The 9,520-nt window shown below is 36.1% G+C and overlaps 1 long non-coding RNA gene across 1 annotated transcript; it reads left to right on the top strand.

The window, feature by feature from the left end:
• Positions 1–682: 682 nt before the first annotated feature.
• LOC108361518 (uncharacterized) lies at positions 683–9,244 on the top strand. The gene is made up of 3 exons (XR_001847311.1): positions 683–764; positions 5,267–5,269; positions 9,233–9,244. It is a non-coding gene; the product is annotated as an uncharacterized LOC108361518 (long non-coding RNA).
• The last annotated feature ends 276 nt before the right edge of the window (positions 9,245–9,520 follow it).

The raw sequence follows: 9,520 nt of genomic DNA, 5'->3' as shown, positions 1-9,520 counted from the left end.
ACTTGGAAAATATGTTTCGTTTCCACAAAAATAAAGCGAACACTATTAAATTGAATGTCCAAAAACCCCGGAGGAACACAGAAAGAATTCTGTGGCGGCGTAGCGTGACGTGGTGTAGCGCGCGGATGCGGGCCGCCGCGAAGCGAAGCAAATTTAATGTTTGAAAGAGCAATAATGTCAATGGATTTTATCTCGCTTTTGAAAAGGTAATAATGTCAGTTGGTTTTATTTCGCACCAGGGTGAGAAATAAAGTCAATTGGCCTTATTTCCGTTGGTCTTGTTACCTGTCACCGTTTTCAACATCATGCATATAACATGTGATCGATAAAGCAGTCGTTGAATCTAACCGTATCTTCTACCTCCGATTTGTGCTAATCAGACATTGAACAACCGGCCCTTAGTCAATTGTCATTTGACAGCGTGAAACTCTCTGTAGTGCGTTTGCGATTTGGTTTCAGCGTTCTATGTAAAAGTTTGTTAATCAAATACATAATTGCAAAAATTCCCTATGTATCATACGGCACTATAATTTTACAGGCGAGCGAAAAAACGGGTTTTCTTTGAAGGCGTTGCCTTGACAGGCGGTATTTTCTCTAGCTGTTATTTTACAAATCTGTGGTTTTAATAACGACTTTACGATTCTTCCGGAAAAAATACTGGTTGCCTGGAAGTCAAGGTTACCAAATCTCATTTTTGTCACAATGACGACTTAGGCGGTTTTTCAACTGGTCGATGGACGGTTTTACAAAAACATCGACGATATGTATGCATGTAGTTAACTTACATACATGGCTGTGTTCGTAAGGAAAAGTAGCTTATGTCGAAAGGCTGGCTTTAGTATAAATCGGCATTCGCAGCATTGCGAATGACTCGCTGGCGCTGTGCCGTTGCACAACTTTTGGCAAATAAACGGGCAAAAAATAGTTCCGATACTAGCAAGTCAATATTTTTATTAAGTCTCATCAAAAAATTCCTTGTTATATAAAGAATAAAGGGAACGCCGCATTATACTAAAGCCAGCCTTTCGACATAAGCTGCTTTTCCATACGAACACAGATATGTTTCCACAGAATGCTATAGTAATATTCTTAGTAATACTACTTCGCTCGAAAGCAGGTACGCTTTTCTTATATAAGTGTGTATAAATTTCTAAATAATTTGGCAAAAATCTCCACAAAAAGAACAAACATAAACCAAAATGTATACTATGCACTTGTGTTAGCTTTAAATTTTAACGTTTTCGCAGTTTCCTATGTTTGTCTCCATCTTAAGCAGGGATCACTCGATTTGTACATTTTGGCAGGTACAGAGTTGTGTTGTTCGGAAATTATTTTATTGAGCTGAACTTAAATTTTTAAACAACACCACTCTGTGTCGGCCAAAGTGTACAAATGTACAAATCGTGTGATCTTTGCTTAACAGCCTTTTTACAGCGTTTTCAGTACTTCTAGTGATAGCAGAGCGTAACTTGGCGGCGCAACTAAGTAATATAGTTTTAGGCACTGTTATGATAGATTCTATTGTGAATTTTTTGGTAAGATAATATACCGGAAATTAGTTTGAATGATCTGTTAATCTTGTGATATTTCTATATGAATTCTGTAGAGCACCTACCGGGTGTGTGGTTTGTACTTGAGCTGAATGCGTAAATTAAATAAGACACCGATTTCTTTCTGATTATGCTCCTAATTCGTGACACATTGGACGCGTTCATAATACTTACATAGCTATTTTCTAACCGTTGACTGTTTGTCCTAGAAATGCACAGATGGGTGGTTCCGCTCAGTTCAACAGTTGCCAACTTTAAGCCATTTTTTCCATCGTACAATTTCTTCGCTAAGAAGCCTAAACAGATGATCGAAAAGGTTTACGCAGCTTAAATTAAATGTGCTATGCTAATAAATGGAGAGTCTGACTTTAATAAAAATAATGTGTCCTGATTATATAAAATAAAACATGTACATACAATCAAAAGAATAAAATAAAGTAGTGTAACAAAAGATTATTTAGCAAGAAAACTTTGTAAAAACTGAACTTAATAAAACAAAATAAGTTAAGAATTCAGCGTACATGCATACATATGTATGTATGCAGATAAGTAAGTGCGGTTCGCTTCTCGCGTGACTAACTTTTTTAAAAACGAAGTAAACCAGTACAAATTGTTAATAATTTTCATTAGAGTTTGAGTAACTCCTTTCACTATTTGGCTTTTAGTAACTTTAACGAAAGCTTAACTTATTTTATTTTATTAATTTTAGTGCAGTTTTTTACAAAATTTTATTGCTAAAAAATCTTTTGTTACACTACTTTATTTTATTCTATTGATTGTTCATGTTAAATAAAAGCTCGTTTTAAAAAAATATTTTTTTTACATTATTTTTAATTTTTTTTGTTTTTTGGTGCCGAGTCGTGGAAACTGGAGCTTGTTAAGTGTCGAGATCTAAAGCTACAGAATTAAATTCATCAGCTGATTGGATGTGCTAAAGATAGTACATATTTCAATTATTGAGAGTGGAAATGATAGTTTACTTCATAGCAAAAATCGAGTCCGATATGTCAAACGTGCTGGAATGAGAGTTAAAATCTTGACATAAACAACGGAATGATTCGTTTAGTTCAAAATTAGTTTTGCATGGCTTCAAAAACAGAGGTCGAAAGTGTCTTGACACTCGAGAGGGAACATTAAAATTTACCTCAGCCAGAAGGGCCGGGCTATTAATCAAGCAACTATGTTTACAAGTACATTATATATGTATTTACCCAGCGGGAAAAGTAGTAATGCATTGCATGCGTGATAAATAATGTAATTTATTTCTTATTAGTTCGAGTCCAAAAAGTCCCAAAACATTCATATTAAATCACATTCATCCCCCGACTCTATGTAATGCAAAATTTAATTAAAATTTAATGCCCTACTCTTCTTAGAACATGTGAAACATGGGAAACATGTGAAAACGGCTGTTATACTGATTATTTTTCCGATTATCATACATTACATTTTCCCACTGTATACAGTTTATTGTATAAACCAGGACAGTTACCGACTGTCTTTCGTTGTATACGGTAGAGCTGCCAAAAAATCGATTTTCACAACATCGATGTTTTTACATTAATTATTGATAAAGATCAATTATAATCGATTAAAATCGAATTTTTAGTAAAAGCTATTAGGCATGTTCTGCAAATCATACGATTTGAAATCGGTGCGATATACAAAACCTATTTTGGAGATTTCTTAACAAAAATAAAAAAAATTGGCCCTTACCCAATTGATATGATGGAAATCATGTGTTTCTAGTAGTTTCTAATTTCCATTAGTTACACATCTCATGCACTGCTCGTAAAAATCATTGATTACATGGTGCCACAAAAAATAAATCACGAAATACACCCGAAACAAAACTTAGTGTAGGTTATAGCACGGTTGCCACTTCATAAAAATTTCCCAATCCAAGTAAAAAGACCCAAAATAAAATGAAATGTAAAATTTTTTGCCGTCCATCAAAAATACATATCCGTTAGTGTCGCTAAAACTTGGAAACGGTTATAGTTATATGTAAGTAAAGTAATGCGATAAGGTAGATATTAGAATATGGGCGTCAAAAGGAAGAGGTTTAAAAGGCTTACAGTTGAAAATATTTTTTGAGGAGCGTTGCCACCCGTTTAAGAAAATTTTATTGGATTGAATTGGTAAGATAAATTAAATATTGCAATACGGGTATCAAACCAAAGAGGCTTAAGAAAACTTGCTATCGAAAATATTTTTGAGAATTTTAACCCCTAATTAGGCGCAGAACATAGGCGCGTACACATGAGTCGCTACTCTCTTAAGTCCTGACACCATGCGACCACTTAGGTAACATTTTTTGGCGGAGGTAATTTTTTATTTTTGTATCTAAGTTTGAAGTCAAAGTTATACTTTTCTTTCTAAAAGTTAACTATAATATAGAGCTTTAATATTTATGACAATACACATTTCATTTTATTTATTTAGTCACGGCTAGAACATCATCGTCGTACAAAGATCACACTCTATAAGTAACTCATCATGCCTGTGCTGATGGAAGCATGGACAATGAAAGCATCTGATGAAGCGGCTCTTGGAGTTTTCGAGAGAAAGACGATTTAACGTTGAGTTGTATGAGCTTTACAACGATGTAGACATAGTGCAACGAATTAAAATTCAGCGGCTCGCTGGCTTGGCCATGTCGTTCGAATGCACAGAAACGCTCCTGCTCTGAAAGTATTCAACGCGGGCCACGATGCTGGTAACAGAGGAAGACCTCCTCTGCGTTGGAAAGACCAGGTGGAGAAGGACTTGGCTTCACTTGGCATTTCCAATTGACGTCAGTTAGCACAGAAGAGAAATGACTGGCGTGCTGTTTTGGGCTCGGCCAAAATCGCCTAGGCGGTTACAGCGCCAATAAAGAAGAATAAGAATATCATCGAAGAATAAGAATATCGAAATTATGTTTTTGTTTTTTTTTTTAAGTTAACGATAATAGAGTCCTTAAATTTTGTTTGATAATACACACTTCCTTTTTTTACTTTGTAAAACTCATTTTTAAACACTTTTATTGGGGTGACACGGGACGCCATGCGACTAATTGTGTGATTTTCTTTATGCGCCTAATTAAGGGTTAAGAAAACTTTCTGCTGAAAATATTTTTGAGGCGGATTTCCACCTGTTTCGAAAACTTAATTCAATTAAATTTATAACATAAACTAAGTAAATATGTATTGCAATATGTAAAGGTATCAAGCGAAAGTTATTTAACAACTTTTTGATGTAGTAATACATATCTTTATTAGGCCTGTCACTGGATGCTCCCGGAGGGACTGGAAAAACATTTTTAATTTTGCTGCTACGATCGCAGAATGAAATTGGCTTAGCATTAGCTTCATCTGGAATAGCAGTGACTTTGTTATAAAGCAGGCGGAAATTGCCACTGAACGTCCAAATCAACGAGACCCCAGCTTGCAACATCACTTAAAACAGTGCAACCGCGAAGATTCTGCAGGTAAGCAAATTGATCGTTTGGAACAGATACACGATGGCCCACAAGAGGTCACTGGAGGGACTGGACAGAACTTTGTAAGATTTTCGTAACAACCAAAACATTTTTGATTCTGTTGCCCGGCGATTTTCAATCAGACACATCCAGTTATTACATGATCAACTGAAATTGACCAACTAAATGCGTGCTTAAAATTATCCAATTTGTTTCCTAATGTGAAGACGCTCCCATGGACGACCTACATGAGGCTGTCTTTGCAACGAAATCGCAGTGCGGAGGTGTTTTCGAAGCAATTGTTGAACATCGGGCATGGGAAAGTCGCAGTTGACAACTCGAATGGATTCATCAGACAACCAACATTCTGCGTGTTTTTCCGAACGTCGCGCAATAATTTTAATATCATGGAATTAAAGTAGAATCGTCATCATCATGTTGCGTTACCGTAATCAACCTCGACTATCTTTGGAACGGGAAAGATAATGAACAGGGAACGGATTTTATGGAAATTGCCTTTTTTCTGTTAAAGAGATAGAGTATATTCGATTAAGAATGTACACGATTTAGCTTTCCCTGGTTCGATATGTACACATTTGATGTTGGCTTTTTTTTGCCTTTTTTAAGATACATATTTGCCTTTTTTTGCCTTTTCTACTTAAAAAAAAGTGATTATTGCATTTAATTTTTTTTTAATAATAGAAAATAAATGCCTAGATTGGAAAACAGCGCTACGAAAATTAGTATGTATGTATAAAAAAACCTAGTGTGTCAGTAGTACTGGAATACTTAAGCAAACATTAATGGTGATTTCGTTTCTCCCAAAAAATGTTGGCCCTCCACGGTGCAAAATATGTTTTATGTTACAGGCATGTTTTTGCCTTGTCCTTGTCTTGCTCCCTCATTGGATAATATATTCGTTTTAAACAACCATATGGTTTTCGGGGCAACGGTCGCCCCTGACAAAGCTTTAAAGAGTGAATAATGAGTATGACATTTTAAGAAACGAACACAAAATTAATTTTTAATTACATTGAGGAGCGGTTTATAGAAGCACAGGGACCTATTGCCAAAATCCTTATTCCTGATAATATGAAAGTTTTAAACGATCCATATTTAAATTGGGCGCCACTTGTATCAACTCACGTCGAGCGCACGTTTAGTATATTCAAGGCTTTTCTTCGCGAAAATCGAATGAAAATGCTGGCAGAAAACTTCAAAATGCAACTAGTGGTTCAATGTTACTACAACTATAGAGATTTAAATTTTGTTAGTTAAAAATTCGCAGGTATATTTTGATTATTTTTCGGTTTTTGTCTTTTTTCAGTACCTTTTTTGCGATTTGTGTGCCTTTTTCTGCCTTATTTGCGATTTCTAGTGCCTTTTTTGCCTACTCCGTTATTTTATTTACCTTTTTAAAGGGTTCTAGGTCCTAAAAATCCGTTCCTTGATAATGAATAACGTCAAAAAGCTCTACATTGAATAATTGTATTTAACATTCATGAACATACGAATACGTAAAAAAATGACAGGTATTTAATTCATTTGAATTAACAGCAAGTTTAATAATTTACAGAAGTCAAATTGTACACAATGCAGGCAGTATTATTATATCTCTGGAAGTGTTTGTGGAAGAATACTGCACCTTGGTATGGAGTTGTGTATACAAAATGTATCAATTGCTCATAGAAAAAATGTGAGTTAGTAAACAAGGAGGCATGTCGCCTCTCATACATACTAAAAATTTCTTAATACATATCTCTGGAAGGATAAAAAATCTCTAGATTTTTTTTAAATTTGTTATGGAGATTTATTTTATAAGTGCAGCACTGACAGAAAAAATTTCATCTAATGGAAAAGGGAGAGCCAGGTTCGGCCTTGTAATGTAAAGCTGTCATGATGCATACATACCTCTTGAGGCATTTGCTACAGTAATGAGGAGAGGCATTTTATCAAGGCCAAGTTACTAAATTTGAGTTGGAAATATTAGAACCCGCCGTGGCACCTCCAGGAAGGTTACACGTTCACGCGTTGTATCCCTGGAACCACTTTAAGGTAAACTTAGAGGGATTGGTATCTTTCGTATGCTTAGCGCGCAGACGAGATTTTATATTTTCATAGTTTTAGACGGCCTAAATACTTTAACTCGCTTAAAAAATAACGAGCTATAACAAAATGGGCACCGAAATAAAATATAACATCATTAAATTATTTTTCATATTTGTATAAAAACGTGGGGTGAAACCCGCGGGTATAAGCTAGTATGTACATACATACGTATATATGTGTAAAAATATATCTACATATATCACATTTATGTACACTACAGAACAAACATTTTTATATGGTGATAAGCAAGAAATATTTAGGAACATAGAATTTCATTTCGTTTTGTACCAAAATATGCTCTTTTTCACTCAATGCATAAGGACATATTTGCTACATACATATAGTGGTCCACAAAATAAAAGAATTGCGATATTTTTACCGGTTTTGGCATTTGGCATTTGTCTTTTGTTTATTTAATGTTTATTATTTTTTTTTTATAAAAGTCTACCTGGTATACAACAAACACCATAAATATAAATTCAGATTTCAAACTTTGTACAAAAGTTAGAACAATTCTGCTTATTTTCACCAAAATTTAAAACTTTTTAATCAGAACTTTGGTATGCAGTTTTGTAAACCATTTAATTCTAGTATAATGAAGTGCAAGCTTCAAGCTGCTATAAAATCCCGTTAATTTTTGTCAAGTTTTTTCTGGCAGTGTCCTCCATATAAAGGAAAATTGTTGAACATGCCTTTGTAGGGAAAAAACGTGAAGCACCTTCAAAAAAAAAAAATAATTTTTGTAAGCTGTCTGCTTTTTTTTTTTGGATGTTGGCTGTTGTCTGTCGCTTCACCTGAACATATGAAAGGAAATCCCATAGAATCGGCGAAACAGGCCGATGCCGATGCCCATGCTCAATTTTGTGCCGATGCCGATTAATCGGTCGGACTCTTCCAGTGCGAAGACCAATATTACAAATTTGTATTCTCAGGATTGAAAATTCAGTACATTAGCGGACTGATTAAAGAAGTAAATAAAATCAGTACGACGGTTGAAAAACCAGTACTGTACTGATAAAATCAGTACGTCTGGCAACCATAGCCGAACAGCTGACGCTGTATCATAAAGGTCGACCTGAGACCAGGAAATAAAACCAGCCAGGAAGAACTGTGAGCAACCAAGAGTCTACGAACAGAGAACGTACCGGTGAGGCCGATGGAAAAAAGTGCAATGGAGAAAGGCACCAAAGCCAAGGCTCCCTCGACCCGATCCATTGATAATAAGTTGCAAAAGGGAGAAATCGTCACGAAGATTCGGCAGACAGCCAATGGGGATCTCCTGACAAAACCAACCGACTCTAAAACTAAGGAGATTCAACAAACTATTAAGAAAGCGCCCGGAGAAACGGCGGTGGAGATCAAAGATTTAGACGAGCTTGCAACAAAACAAGAGATTTGTCAGGCCCTGGAAAGTCAACTGGATGGAATTGAAATCTCGGAGGAAGCAATTAAATCCTTGAGAAGAACCTATAGTGGGACCAAAGCTGTCACTCTACCGATACCAGTAAAGTTGGCGAACGATTCACTATCTAAAGGCAAGATCAGATTTGGGTGGGTAATCTGTCGAGTACGTTCCAAGATGCAACCTACGCAGTGATACAAATGCCTTGAGTTTGGCCACCTGGCAAGGAATTGTACAGCGATGCACGAAATAAAAAGTACGTGCTTTAATTGTGGAGGCCTAGACTATAAATTCTAAGACTGCAAAATGGAATGGAGGTGTATTAAATACTGTAGAAGAAAGCGGACCGAAACAAAACATGAAACGGTTGGAAAGGAATGGCCTTTCTATAAAGAAGCTATGCAAAAGTTAAGAATATGAAACTATGTACAACAGTTAAATCTAAACCACTGTAAGGCTGCTCAGGAGTTCCTGGAGAAGACTGTAATAGAGAAAAGTATAGATATAGTGTTGCTAAGTGAGCCACTTAAAGCGCCGGAATCTGAACTCTGGGGCAAGGAGAACCTCGCACGATCTGCCGTATGGAGTTGCGTTAGAAAGCCCTTTCAAATAGAACAGCTCAAGGCGGAGGTAGGCTTCGTCTGTGTTAAAGTTGTAGAACTGGTCCTTTACAGCTGCTAAATACCACCCAGCTTCAGTCTCGAAGAGTTTGAAATAGTCATGGACAGCATAAATAGGGACGCGAGAACCAGAACACCATATACCGTCATATAAAACCTACAAGCATTAGTGCGACCACAGATATTATGCCCGAGAAAGATTGAAGAAATCATAAAAAAATATTTCCAATAAAACCAGCCATTACCAGAGAATTATTTTCAACAACAGCCTGCACCCTCCCGGTTGTCACAGCAGAAGAGGTGATAAATCTGAAAGTGGGTTTAATGATCGTAAATCATCAGGCCCTGGCAACATTCCAAACCGAGTACTGAAATT

The sequence above is a fragment of the Rhagoletis zephyria genome, unplaced genomic scaffold, assembly GCF_001687245.7.
Source record: "Rhagoletis zephyria isolate East Lansing unplaced genomic scaffold, Rhagoletis_zephyria_1.1 Rzeph_scaffold_00782, whole genome shotgun sequence".
In the NCBI taxonomy this organism is placed as follows: domain Eukaryota; kingdom Metazoa; phylum Arthropoda; class Insecta; order Diptera; family Tephritidae; genus Rhagoletis; species Rhagoletis zephyria.
Note: the sequence above shows the minus strand (reverse complement) of the source record. Positions and strands in the feature narration are given on the sequence as shown.